Here is a 15,670-nt window from a genome sequence, read left to right on the forward strand (position 1 = left end):
GTGACTCCTACATTTTGGTCATAAAACATTTTATGACCCCCTCCTATTATTCTTTCCAAGACTTTATGACCCCCGTATATTTGGGACCCCCCTTTCGAATAAAATTATATACCTCTTATGACCACTGATGCATAGGCAAGGACACTCGCGCGAATTGAAAGACTTGTCGCACACGACAGTTCGTCTCACACACATAACAAATGCCTATACAATCAAATAGGTTCATTACAACATTTGATTAAAAGGAAACGATAAAAACAAAGCATGAAAAAAGACACATACAAGATAAAATAATAAAATTATATAAACAATGTTAAAGATAAAATAGAGAATAAAATTTCCTCAAATCAGAAAAAAAAATTGACAGACATCATAATCTGTCAGAAATTACTGCATGAGATTCGAACCATCAATCTTCTCCACAAGTTCTCTTTATCCTCGCACTATAGTCTAATGCTCTGCTCACTGGGCCACAACGTATCAGGTGAATGATTACCGCATTATCATGAACAAGTTTGTCGATCTTGTTCATAATTGTATGTGTCGATAGGTTTCACCCTTTAACTACACGTACCCTTAATGATCAGTGATAATAGTCGGCTTTTACAGGATGGCGCTCTCTCATTTCCATGCACTCCATAGCGCCATTAGGCGAACGTTTACGGTATAACTATGGAGCCTGCTTGACCCATCACATATGAGAACATTCATATAGCTAGTTATTTTGACAGATTGCTATCCATTAGAAATATGGTAACGTATCTGTGAACAATATTGGCGACATAGTCTCAAAGACCTGTTGGAAAAATTTAATAACCTGCGTTGTGATGTTTTATACTTTATAATTAGGGCATGATACCAGCTAATGAAAAGTACCTATAATCCATTATAATGCGCGCATGTATAGCGAACAGGGACACATTATACGGAACGCACCTTGGCTGGCGACATGGAGGAAAACAATGGATATGCATAATCAGCTTTATTGTTTTATACTTTCTAGGCATGTTAGAACCTCTAGCCTCACACATTTTAGAAAGCAACTCCTAAGTATTAGTTATATTAAAAAAAGTCATTTCTTTCAGACGAAACAAGTCTGAATACGACTTGAAACTATGGGCGACACAAATTTGGCTTTTTGAACGCTTTATCGGAGAATGTGCCTATAGGCCTACTAAGTGACCATTGAGCACTGTTTGCAATAAAGCGTTCATACACAAGGCATGATTAAATTTTAATATCAAAAAAATACACAGAGGATGTCCGATAATTAGGCAAAAGCAGTATTTTGAATGTTTTGCATTACAACATTATTTTACTTGGATTACCAATATCGAATTCATGTCATAAACTGCATATTTGAGTTCGAATTGCATTGCATAATTGTGATGTCCCCTGGTATGTCATAATAATGTTGTGTTAAACTAATATTGTTTGAAATGTATTATACAATCATTATTTTAATCATTTATGATTTTAAACAAGAAATGATCAGGTGATACATTTTATGGTTGATTGAGGCATTCAGCACCAGACAACACCAGACATCCCCTGCCAGCTAATTGGGAGACACGCTTAATTGCCTACAGGCTGAATTTAGGAGGAGATCAAAATGGCTGCCTACCTGAGCAACACGGATGGCACATGGGCTGAGATCGTTGCAGATTTTTATATCTAACATTTGCAATGTAAATGCAACAGATTCAACAGAAAGACTTAGCAGTTATTAAGGAACCTAGTGGAGGTAAAGTTGGTATGAAACCATCCCAAAGAACTGTTAAGCTTAAGCTAGCTGTGCTGTGTTATTTCTGTCATGACATGACTTAAGTTTGAGCAGAGAAGATGAGAAAAGAGGAGATCGCTCGAAAATATAATCCGATTACCCACAGTTAACCTCTATTCACTTTTCTTTGTTTGGGGTACTTAAAACACTAATTGAAACTTCCTTTGTGGTAATCTGTTCATCCGCCACACGCTCGTCTGATTTGGTAGTTCTCTCTAGTGGAGAAAATATTCCACACACGGAAGTACATCGTTAAAGTCCCAATTTTGCAGTCAAATCATGCTTTTTTCTTTAAAAAAAAAATACTAACCAGGGTGACCATGATTTTTAAACGAGTGAAAAAGCATTATATATATCGCAACTCCCATTAAAAAAAATCAAAAAATTGTTAAGTTATGGAAAGTCAAGCATAATTAATTTTCCAGTCAAATTAATATAAGGTCAAAGGAAAAGAAATTTAAATGATAACTATTTGAATATTTGCGGCAGTTTACGGAAACTTAAAACCAGTGTAATCAGTAATTCAAACTCGTGTCAGTTTCTCCATATACTCCCGTTTTGTGTCCAAACGTGTCCAAAAATGCTATTTGGATCCAAAATGCGGGTCTTTTTCACAGGGATCTCGGGTCAAATTTAGCAGCCAGTCATGCCAAACAATACAGAAATTATATTTCGCGGTCAACTGACGTAACAAATTGATATCCGGGCATGCGTCGTTTAGAGCTAGACAGTCGTGACTCGCAAAGCCACTTATCGTATTAGTTGATCAATCGGATTAGATCATTGTTTCCATCAATAGGCGGATGCACACATTATTTATTTGATGTGGGCAGCGAGCGACCTCCTCTTTTATCATCTTCTCTGGTTTGAGTAGTGTACACGAAAACGCGAGCTGCATGCATGCATTAACTGGCTACAGAGTACAGACTAGTCTTCATGGAAACTCCAACTAGAGATCAAGATATGATATGGATAACAAAAGACTCTAGTCTTCTCAAGCCACAATGATGGCACTGTCAATGATATTTGATAACATATTAATAATATTATTGCTCTATGCTAATTGCTATACATGATATGATTGTGCATGTGTATAACTTGTGAAGCAGGCCGGTTTATCGTTAACATGGTTAAAGCCCCACCTGATGATGTAATTAACCCCAAAATAAATGTTACTAGTGTTTTATTGTTTTGAAATAATAACTACAGTGTACTGTGTTTACTTTGTGTGAACCTGGTAGTAAAGGGTATTCTGTCCCTAGGCCATCAGTAAGGTTGGTGTATACGTTGGTCATAACAGAATACATATAGTCTGTAACTATGTTATTTTACCCAACTCATTCTAGGTATCGTGGTTGTTATATGAATGGTCGCATGTCATAAGTTGGGTACAATTTCCATTACATGGTCAAAAATGACAAAAAATGTATTTTTTGATATTGTGTATATATTGAAAACCTCTAATAATTAACACCATTTTTAACCTTATCACATGCTTAAATTTTGAGATAATGCTTAATTACTAATTAATTAATACACAGGTGTCTATGTAAATCTCAATTTTCAAATGCGTTTTTCTCAAATCAGACCTCAATTACAAAAATGACTGTAAATTTTTTATTTCATGCAAGAATGTCATCAGATTTGGAGGATATGGTCTCAATACATTAATGCTTCAAACGAACTACCGGTATTTAAAATAATTGCATGTATGTTAATTACATTGTGAAGGTCAATGACCTTTTTACGAGTAATTAGCGAGATGGTTATTCTATTATTAAGGAAATGAATATCAAGAGGAGAAATGTACATTAGCATGTTGCTAAAAATACTGAAATTCAACTAGGATTTCATTAAAATTGAAAAAAAGGGCATATATAACCATTTAAGGTGGTACTACACCCCTTGATAAATTTGTGACTATTTTTGCATTTTTCTCAAAAAATAAGAACACATTGGTAACAAAAGTTATGTAAATTATAGGGGTATTAGGAATCAAGTTACTATGCTGGAATTTCAGTGACTCAAGACAAGCGGTATACTTTATTTATGATAAAAGAGGTACTGCTAAAATGTACCTCATTTCTTAACTTATATTTATGAACCCCTTATCTTGAATCACTGAAATTTCGTTGAAGTATATTGGATTCCTTGCCCCAATAATATACATAACTTTTGTTACCAGTGTGTACACAAAATGTAGTTACTTTTTGAGAAAAATGCAAAATTAGTCACAAAATTTATCAGGGGTGTAGTACCACCTATAAGTAGTCAGTAATTGTTCTAGTTGTACAAATTCAATATTCAAAGCTGTCAATACATCATACCCTCACTAGATTTGAAAAAGTAACCAATAGTTTTGACATGTTGACATGTGAATTTTCACATAGGCCCTATTGCACACTCCCGCATCCGCCTGCTCCACATCCGCCTGCTCCTCCAACCCTGGCATTTTTCATTTCAACTGATGTGATTTTTTTACTGAATAATGTATAATTATATGCTTCAGTAGATCGAAAGAGTATAAAATTAGGCTTAAAATGAGGTGTGAACCACTGCTGTAGGATATGGGGTTATGGAAAGCCAATCAAATTTGTATCACAATTTTCAGAAAAGTGTAATCCCTCCACCCTTTTTGCATACCCAACTTATGACATGCGACCGAATGTAAAATGTAATAGTATGCAGTAGATAGGAAACTTTTGTTGTCCAAACACCTTACTTATGAATAATACATGTATCTATCAGATTTTTAAAAAAATCAGGTGCATTCATGGTATTCTAAGTAGATCTAAATAATTGGCCTTTAATGGTTTGAGGGCCGCTTTTTATTCGATCGATGTAGAATAATTATGTTTTCTTAAAATCTATTCCCATATTCTATTTCCAGTCATGTTTAACTTACAAGAAATGTAATTTGATAACGTAAAATCAGTAAGGGGCTGTTTAATAATTACGACCCCCTGGTAGATGTAGTGCTAGTAGTGCCAAATTTGCTTGACCCCATAGCAATTAGTTCACAGCCCCTAATATATTTTTACAACATATTCGACATCAAATATAATTGGTTTATTATCAACAAATATCGTTAGAAGATCAAAATTAGACTCTATAGCGAATATTCTACATCAAATATTGGTAGTATATACTGCCCCTATAAAGTTAGAGTGTTTATTGTTTTTAAGTAGTTAAATATATGTTAAATATATGGTATTTGCCATTTTCATTATTCTATTGTATTGGGACACAAATTGTACTACCCCTACTTTTGCTAGCTATATTTTTATAAGAAATATGAATTGTTACACTATTTGAATGTGTATATTTTGGTAGATTAGGGTAAAATTTGCGTGTCCCGCAACATGTTTTTTTTTTTACCAAAAATAAGTTTTGCGAAGGCTGCACTCAGTCCCAGTCTTCAAGTTACCTGTTCAGATATTACATATAGGCCTATACGCGAGTAACTGTCATTGAAATAGAGTGTAGCTAACCCACCTATACTAGTATTCTTACCTAATTTGAGAGTGCTAATAGGGCTAATTTGTTGCCTTCCACCCTGTTGATGTAGGACACAACTGTCATGCTGTCGCATCTGACCAGGATGAACAGGCCGTGAAAATGGGCGAGGAAAATGGCCCACAGCTCGAGGAGATTGATGTGTCTCCGAGCTTGAGTCCTCGACCACCGCCCGGAGAGCCTGATGCCCTGAAAGTGGGCTCCCCATCCTGACTTGGATGCATCCGTGGTAAAGACGTGGGAAGGACGGGGTTTCGGGAATGGAACGCCTAACTGAACACTTGGCTGACCTATCCACCAGGAAAGGCAGGGGAGGAGATGCCGCGGGACCGGAGTCCGGAGGCTCAAAGGATGGCGCCACGTTCGATACCGCCCGAGGAAGTACACCTGTATCTTCCTCGTGCGTAGCCGGCAGCCTGGAACCAGATCTATAAGGCTGGCCATCAGCCCTAGAAGGCGAAGCCACGACCGGGGCCACGACCGAGCCTGGACCGATGCTGCCTGCCTAATCTGCAGAGTGCAGAGCCGAACGTCGGCGATCCTCGAGCCTATAGGAGAAACCCGGCCCCTGGCGAAGTCCATAGTCGCCCCCAGGAACTGAGGCGACTTGAATGGGGAGAAGACTTCTGGTGGTTTATGATAAACCCCAGTGACTCGACCAGCCTGCACACCCCGAACATCCTGGCGCAGACACTGCGGAGATGGGGCTACCAACAACCAGTCGTCTAGGTAGACGAAGATCGTGATCCCCTTCCTCCGGAGAAACTCTGCCACCGACTTGACCAGTCGAGTGAATGTCCGGGGGCCGTGGAGAGGTCAAAGGGGAGGACCCGGAACTGAAAGGCGGTACCGTCGAACACGAAGCGAAGCCATTTCTGGTCTGACTCGCAGATTGGTACGTGGAGGTATGCATCTATCAGATCTAGGATGACTACCCACCAGCCTGGCTGAAGGACAGATAACACCGCCCGCAGCATCTCCACCCGGAAACGCGGGGCCTTGATGTAGGCATTCAGGGGCTTCAAGTTGAGGATTGGGCACCACTCTCCGGATTTCTTTGTGGTAAGGAAGAACGTGGAGTAGTGGCCTGAAAGGAAGGCCCTGGGAAGAGGTCTGATGGCTCTTTTTGTTAGGAGAGCTTCGATCTCCTCCACCAACGCCTCCCTCTGTAAGGGGTCCAGCGGAGACGGGGTGACTCGAACCCCCCGGAACCGAGGGGGCGGAAGGTGAACTCGATCTGGTAGCCTAGGGACACTGTATCTAGGACCCATCGGTCTGAGGTCACCCCCGCCAAGCCCTGGCAAATGCCAGGAGACGACCGCCCACTGGGAGTGGACGGTCGGGTCCCGGAAGGGAGTCAGAACCGGCGTCCCCGACCACGTCCGCCATAGGCGGATGGGTCGTCACGACCGGCACCGTCCTCTTGCCTCGCCCTCCCTTGCTTGCCGAGCGTAAGGGATCCGAGCGGTTGACCGGTGGACCATGGCTGCCGTCGGGGGTCGCTCTACCGTCCTGGACGGACGGGAAGCCTTCCGACGGTCGAGCCGTGGAACCATTGAGGTCGACCGCACACGGGGAGGACACCTGAGCAGCGCCTACGCCCGGGGCACTCAACCCGACCGCAACAGGTGCCGTCGAGGAGTGGCCGCTCGGGCGCGATCCAGCCCATTGCTCATGGGGTGCCGGGGCTGCACACCCACCTACGGCACTCGACCCGGACGCCGTAGCGCTCAGGGAGCCGCCGCGTGAGGGTATGAGTAACCAGCTGCTGCTGTTGAGGCACCTGGATATAGGTCGGGTTGGCTGTCAGAATTTTGGGCCGAAACTGCTTGGGCGCTAATGTGGCCGATGCCTTTGGTTGGCTGGCCTCCTTAGCCGCCTTCCGTTTGGTACGCTCATCCTCGGCCAGCCTGGGTAAGGCCCCGCCGAATAGATCGGTACCAAACGGAGCAGACCTCAGCTCTCTTTTATCAGAAAAGTTGAGCGCATGGACAACCAAGGCTCGGCGCGCCAAGACAGAACGGATCGAGACACGAGCGAAGTGCTCTGCCGAGAGATGATTGAGGTCTGCCAACACATGGACTGCCCTCAGTGTCGCCTCAGGAGACAAGGACATTTCCTTGTCCAGCAAGCTCCGTGCTAGATGAGCGCTGGCGAGCTGTTGGACATTGGAAATGCGGGGCCCGTCTCTGGCGAGAGGCTCCAGGGACCGTAGCTCATCATCCCGGGCTTTATCCCAGGGAGGCACCTTGTGGGGCGCCTTTGGTCCAGCCTGCCTGGGGCTCCCTCAACTCCTGAGGGAGGGAGCTCTCCGGGCGACACTTGGTCCCCTTATCCCGCTCCATCTGGTGATAGGCCGCCTCCGGACAGAGGGGGGTTTCTAAGAACGCCACATCCTCTGTAACGTGGGGGAACGCCCGTGCCAGCCACGGGAGGCGGTCTACCTCACCCTTATCCTGTACGGACGTGGTGAGTGCTTTGATGTCACGTGATAAGGGGATGACGGGCATTGACTGGGGGTTTATGGCTTAGTTGGCTTTGCCGCATACCCTAAGTCGGAAGCCAGTTGCGGGGGCGTCTCAAACTCCAATCGCATCTTAGCGTCCGATAAGACGGCTGCGAGAAAAGGAGCCGAGACGTAGGCGTAAGGAGCCTCTACCGCAACTGGTCCTCCTCGGAGTCTTGAGTCGGTGCTGGGAATGAGTAAGGATCCCCAGCCTCGACACTGATCATAACTCCACTGGTACCGTACAGGTGGAGCCGGATCGGGCTGAGGAACCCCTCCCCACCGAGTTGGCTCCTGAGTGGGGCCACGCTCAGGACCGAGGCGGCCCGACCGCTCTGCGGTCGAATGTAAGGAGAAAGCTTGAGTTTCTGCAGCGAACGCCGAGCCAGCTAAGCTTGGGGGAAGATGTGGGATCTGAGCCTGCGAGCCTAATGGAAGGAAGGACCGGGTCATACTCGCCGGCGGAGGAAACGACGAGGGGCCTGAGATCAAACGCGAGAGAGAGAGTAGGATCGACCCTGCTGGTCGACCACGGTGAACGTGTCTGGCCAAGGTGCTTGGCTCTGCAAGGGGTTACCGACCAAGTAGGGTTGCTGGGAAGCTCCGAGAGAGACCGAGAAGGACGCTGAGTGACTGACAGGGTTGCGATGAACTCCAACGGGGATATCAGAACCCTCTCTGTCTGTCCTGGGGGGGAGTCGAAAATTCTCGAGAAGACTCTACCTCTGTCTGAGAACCATCCTGAAAGCTCATCATCATAGCTAGCATCTATGCTAATCGCATCGGACTGCGGATCCGGGCGCGTTGATGGCAAACCTGGACCCACTGGTCGGGTTACCGCCGAGGGCACCTGACCGGGATCTTTGCCTAACAAACCAATAAGTTGGTTCATGCGGTATAACGCTGACGGGTCCGGAAGCGATGAGATGAGTGTTGACAGGGCCTCAGCCTGAGATGCCGAGCACTGACTGCTCTGGGATCTCGAATGCTCAACCATCGGGGGAGCAGCTAGGACAGAGGAGAGATCCCGATACCCGCTCTGGCCAGGAGCCGAGCGTAAGGAATCCGAGCGGCTGACCGGTGGACCGTAGCTGCCACCGGAGGTCGCTCTACCGTCCTGGACGGACGGGAGGCCTTCCGACGGTCGAGCCATGGAACCATTGAGGTCGACCGCACACGGGGAGGACGCCTGAGCAGCGCCCACGCCCGGGTCACTCGACCCGACCGCAACAGGTGCAGTTGAGGTGGCCGCTCGGGCGCGAGCCAGGCCATTACTCAGGGGTGCCGGGGCTGCACACCCACAGACGGCACTCGACCCGGACGCCGTAGCGCTCAGGGAGGACGCCTGAGTAACGCCCACGCCCGGGGCACTCAACCCGACCGCAACAGGTGCAGTCGAGGAGTGGCCGCTCGGGCGCGAGCCAGGCCATTGCTCAGGGGTGCGGGGCTGTACACTCACCTACGGCAATCGACCCGGACGCCGTAGCGCTCAGGGAGCCGTGAGGGTACGAGCCACCCAGCAACAGAGTGAGAGAGGGAGACCGTCTCTCTCATACCTGGTCTCCTGGAGCTACCTGCAATGGAGAAAGGATAAGAAAACATGTAAACGCCCTCTCGTCTCCGAAGAGACTGAAGGGAAGGAACCCCGGCGTAAGAGGAGAGGGATAAGCAAGAGGGCCAACCTGCAATGGGCCACAGACTCCCCAAAGGGGAGGACCCCCTCCTCAACCGCCAGAGAACCCAAAACATGAGAAAGCGCACGGGATCCAAAAAAGTGAACACGAGATCCCCTACTACTGAAAGGTGCGCATGAGAACAGTTTTGACATATGCCCCCGCACTATTAAGCGAAAAAAACGCGAATTTTAAGCTTACTGCATGTGCGAAGAAAAATGAGTCAAAACACCGACTACGAAAGCCAAAGTAGCCGGGACAGAAGGGGAAATCGCCAAGAAATAATCCCGGCGACCTCCTGTGGAATTACCAGGGGAGCCGAGTGAGAACCTATGATTATTTTACTTGGGCGGTCTCACGTCGGCCACAGAGACTACGAGAAACTAGCAAGAAAAAACATCACAAATGGGAAAAATCTTGCTAAAGTTACAGAAAATACCACCGAAGTGATAACTGATACTTGCGTAACCGTTACTCGGAAATAAGCCTCACGCTGCTACGATATTTCTCAACAGAAACTGGAGCTCTTCGTAAACACGTCCTTGTTGGTCGCAAGAAACGAATTGGTGAGGGCGATATCTCGTTAGTGTTGGGCGATACCAACACCTGGGCGTTGTCATCCCCGTTCTCCCGGGGGTGCCAAAACCCTTTTCTGTGGTACAGGGGGTTTCTTGTGGTCCCAAACTTCGTTTTGTGCATAGATCAGGTCGTGGGAGGTAAGTAGAGGGTGCGCAGTGTATCCGGTCGCAAAGTTTGCGAATTCATGCGGTCACCTGAATCCCGCTCGTTAGCTAAAGTTTACAGCACCACTTAGAATGTACATGCGACGTCGACCGGGATATACATTCTGATTGGCTACATAAACCCACTCGTACCGAATTCACGTATTGCCTGCAGTGTAAACACATGGGCCAGTTCTTGAAGCTTGTCTAGGGAAAAGCCTCTCAGACTTCAAACGGGCTACCAGGGGTACCTCAATGAATATCATATCTTATGGATTTCCCCACTTAATTTATACATAATAATTATGACTAATACTAAATTTGTGAAATTAAATATATGCCTTTCTTAAATTAAATATATGCCTTTCTTTTAAAGAAATTAAAATTAAAATTAAAGTTACTAAACTCATTGGCACATGATTGATCTTACGCCCAATGGGCCGAGTAGCCTATAACCATGAGACTGGCCCTTTCTCGTATTTTATAGGTAAGCATACTAGTTTTGAAGGCCACGCCTAGTATCACGCATTATATTAAGATGACATGATGGCAAATGAAGTTGCTGCATTGCCGTACCTGTACATGCTCTACTACCTTCCAGTCATGCTAGTATTTTTGAGCTGTGTATATATGGAAAAGGGTGTATATACTTGGAACATTAATATTTATATAATGTTTGTTCAAATTATATGAATAGGCTCTCTCAGCCTGCAGCACCCTGTAATTTCATCCATCCATGTGTTGCATTCGACGTGTCTTATATAATTTTAAAATAACAACCTCACATTAATAAGGCAACAGTGTTTATGCAATTATCCCTGATATGCCTTTTGAAAATAACACAAATAACATACAATGGGTAATCCCGCAAATATATTCACGTACACATTTTAATTCTGAGCCAGCCCGTTTATTGCTGTAGAGTTGTGAATACCCGTGTAAACATTTCCCAGAACATTACTGGCGTAGTTACTAACGGTTATACCAGATAGCCAACAACATTATTATACTCTTTCCACGTGGCTCTTTCACAACCTCCACGCTCTGTGGGCGGGTCAAAATCCGGTCGCATGGAAATTCACCGAGTCGATAATCTTGACCGAATGGAAAACATTACGGCCGAGTGGGCTCATTTCGTGATTGGTTAAGACGCTCGGTCGTGCGGATTTAGCCCGGTCCACCAAAAAAAAATCCCACTCGACCGGGCCCACTCGAATACTGATAGGCATGGCCAACGATACGAGCGCTACTCTTACCAATTTACCTGCTGAGTTCTCTCGGAGGAGAGTTGCGGGCACGGATGGCGGAATGAAAACTTTCCTTGGGGAACTTCACTCTTCCCTGACGGCATGTGTAGTATCATCGGAGATGAAGAGCCTCGCTGATACATTGCCAACCTTGTAATTATTATCACGCAGCATCTTTGGCGCAGCTTTAAGTAAACTCACCCGGTTCTGGTATCTCAAAAACTTAACGTGAATTGGTCTCGGGTTACCATCTTGTCGTGGGTGACCCATCGGTGTACGATGAGCCCTTTCAATCTCAAACACTCCTGCTTCTGCCATTTTCATGTGCTTTGTCATGATAGTCTGAATCAGTTTAGAACAATCACCATTCACTTGGCCCTCTGCACCTTCTGGTACTCCATAAAACACAACGTTATTCCTTCTCGACCTATTTGCCTGGTCTTCTATGGCCGCCTCCATTTTGGTAACTTTTAAAGACAAGTCAGCAACTTTCCCAAGCATTACATAATCTATTGCGACCAAAGAGCTTTTAAATAGATTGCGACTCTATTTCTGTTGAAAGCTCTTTGGTCCACACTATCGACTGATTACGTAACTGTTATGAATATTTTATTAGTTTTTCAATGCAATCGTCTCAACCCATTAGTACGTATTATCTGTATTATCAAAGTACTTGGAATGAACAATCCGGTGAGTTCAATGAACTACGCCCTAATACCGATGGAGTTTCAATGGCGTTCTTCTCTCCATACACAGATGAACAAATGCAATAGAAGAAGGTCGGCACATATGACCTGCTTTAATGACATGTTATATGAGTTGTACAAAAAGCTCAATATCGAAAAGATAAGTATATGAGATATGAGATAACATATGGACTCCACATTGAACATGCAAAAAATAAGTCGCTGTAATTTAAACAAGAAGTGGATTTTGACATACTGTATAAACATGGAATAAAACAACTAATAAATTCTGCCATCATGGCGTCAGGTCAATGGTTCATTATATCCCGTATGTTTCTTTTAATTCATTAATATTCGAGACCAATTTTGCTACCCATTTATATGTGCACAGGTGGATCTGGTTTTTTTTTTATTTTCGTTTCTTTCAATATCGAAAAGATAAGTATATGAGATATGAGATAACATATGGACTCCACATTGAACATGCAAAAAATAAGTCGCTGTAATTTAAACAAGAAGTGGATTTTGACATACTGTATAAACATGGAATAAAACAACTAATAAATTCTGCCATCATGGCGTCAGGTCAATGGTTCATTATATCCCGTATGTTTCTTTTAATTCATTAATATTCGAGACCAATTTTGCTACCCATTTATATGTGCACAGGTGGATCTGGTTTTTTTTTTTGTATTTTCGTTTCTTTTTAAATAACAGATTCTGGTTTTCCAGTGCACGGGGCCGCCAGGGTGATACTAATTTAATGCTTTTAAAACGTAATGGCTCTCCATACACAAAGGGGTGGGGTCATTCTGTCAAGCTTCAGTCACCAGCCTGATATGAAGCATGCAGGGCCTCTATACAGTACGACAGCAACTTAGCTCACTTCCGGTAATTTTTACCGGCGTGACCTTTGCTGTTACGTAACGTAATGTTGTAAATCAGGTGGCAAATACAGTTTTTCAGAAAACATCAAAAAATGGAATACATGAGTGGTTTCTCCTTCATTTCCATATTGAGCCCATAGATAAGATATGAAACATGAGTATAAGGCAAACAGTAACGTGTAAAAAGTCCAATTATTGTGGAGAAAATGAATGTTTATTGTGCGCGAAGTAGCCTAAAAATGAGAAAAAATGCATGTCACGATCACCAAAATGGTTATATCTGCAACTATGCGCCAACGCCGGTCGTATGCTTTTCTGTAATGATAGACATTAGCTAACTTGAGCTTGTATTAAATTTTCAGCGAAAATGATTGGTGGAACAATCGAGTCGTAGGTTGGAAAGTTGCTTTCAAAACGGCTTCCCCTCGCAATCGTGCGTGACCATAAGTGACCAGTGTCAGCAGGAAAATTAACAGCCGGCCTTGTCCATATAATCGATTAATAATTGTCAGGATCGTCCAGTTGACTACAGTGATATTTATTTATTCATACAAAATACTGCCCTGTCATACAAAATATCGAAGTCAATATAAAACGTAATTTCAAGCCATTTGACTGAACTTACAATGTACAAACAGTTTATAAAAGATTATTGTTGAACGAGACACTGAATTAGAAATAACATTGCAAAAGGTACGAGAATAAGTTAGCAGGTTGTGATGGTCTAGTGGCTAAGTCCGTGCCTGAAGTGCGTGAGGTTGGAAGTTCGAACCCTACCATAGCGGGGTTTTTTTTGTTGAAAATATTTATGATATTAGTAAACAACTTTCAGGAAGGGTTTCTGATCATTTGAAGCAGAAATAATGAGGTAAAATGAAAGAAAGCATTTTTTTTATCTTGACCGCTTGTGGTGTTCTATTGAAGATAATTAAAGTTACTCTAGACAACGAAACGCTGATTCCAATTATGTGTATGTCTGGGTATGGTGTAAGAACGGTATAAAAATTACAAATAATATTATGCCAAAATATCAGGTTTGAAATTCGTAAATTATGGCTGACGCTATCTTATTTTTTTTTTAATATGTAGGCCTACGCATAAAGAAAAACATTGCAAACGTGTTGCATAGAAATATTTTTAATTGATCATAATACTGACGGGCCTACACCATAGGCCTAACAGAACAAGAGAGAAAAAAAAATCGAAATGCTGTAGGATTCGAACCTTCAACCTCTCGCACTTCAAACCACGGCGTCAACCACTAGACCATCACAACCTGCTGTAACATACTCGTATCTTTTGCAACCTTATTTCTCATTCAGGGACTCGATCAACAATAATATTTTTAAAACTGCTTTTAAGTTCAGTCAAATGAGGTGATATTACTTTTTATATTGACTTCAATATTTTGTAAGTCAATGCAGTATTTTACTTGAATAAAGAAATATCACTGGAGTCAACTGGACGATTCTGACGATTATTATTCGATATAATGACAAGGCCGGCTGCTATTTTGCTAGTGACACTTGTCACTAACAGGACACGCACGATTGAGACACGGGCCGTTTTGAGAGTAACTTTACAACCTACGACTCGATTGTTCCACCAATCGTTTTCGCTGAAAATTTAATACAAGCTCAAGTTAGTTAATATCTATCATTACAGAAAAGCATAAGACCGGCGTTTGCTCATAGTTGTAGATATAACCATTTTGGTGATCGTGACATGCAATTTTTCTCATTTTCCCGGCCACTTTGGACATGTTCAAGCTTCTTTATTTTCAATATTATTCAACTTTTACTCGTTTTTTGTTCTTTGCACAAATGTTTGGTATCTTATCCGTGAGCATGGTACACAATTTAAGCAAAAAACGACCCGTGTCTCCCATTTCTGGAGCTATTTCGCTAAAACATGTTTGCCGGCCAAATTTTCAACATTTAGTTACGTAACCCGTGTTCACCAACCCGTAAAAAATTTCTATCGAACAAAAGAGGTCACGAAGTTGCCGTCGTACTGTATAACTGAGAGCGCACACACGCAGCTAACTAGTGACAGGTGGCTTGACGGTCGAGTTGGCCTATTATGATATTTTCCTGGGGTCTATGGTTGAATACGGCTGGTTTCATATCATCCATGTTATTACATTCCTATTGCTCCTTCGTAAGAAAATGAGCCAATGGACGTGATGAATAAAGATCGTATATTTGGATCATTGCGGCTGTATACGCCGTAGAAGTGTCGTAGTAAATCAGATTAACTACCATAGCAATAGATGAATACAATTTTGGCTATATCGCCCCGAACTACAACGTTCATGCGGTACCGATGCATTGAACCATAAATGTCAAAGAAATGCTAATCACTTGCACCTGTAAGATTAGTCTCTTTGAAAAGAGCGGTTACCGTATTGTATTCAATCTATAATATGATTGAAGACAGGTGATGAGTGCAACCTGCTGCAGTGCAGCGCGGTATATTAAAAATTGTATTCATCTATTGCTATGGTAGTTAATCCGATTATGACGTCACTTCTACGGCGTATAGAAACGAAATGTCAGTAAAGTTTGTTCGCAGTACGACGGCAACTTCGTGACCTCTTTTGTTCGATAGAAAATATTTACGGGTTGGTGAAAACGGGTTACGTAACTAA

Source organism: Amphiura filiformis, chromosome 18, assembly GCF_039555335.1.
Source record: "Amphiura filiformis chromosome 18, Afil_fr2py, whole genome shotgun sequence".
In the NCBI taxonomy this organism is placed as follows: Eukaryota; Metazoa; Echinodermata; class Ophiuroidea; order Amphilepidida; family Amphiuridae; genus Amphiura; species Amphiura filiformis.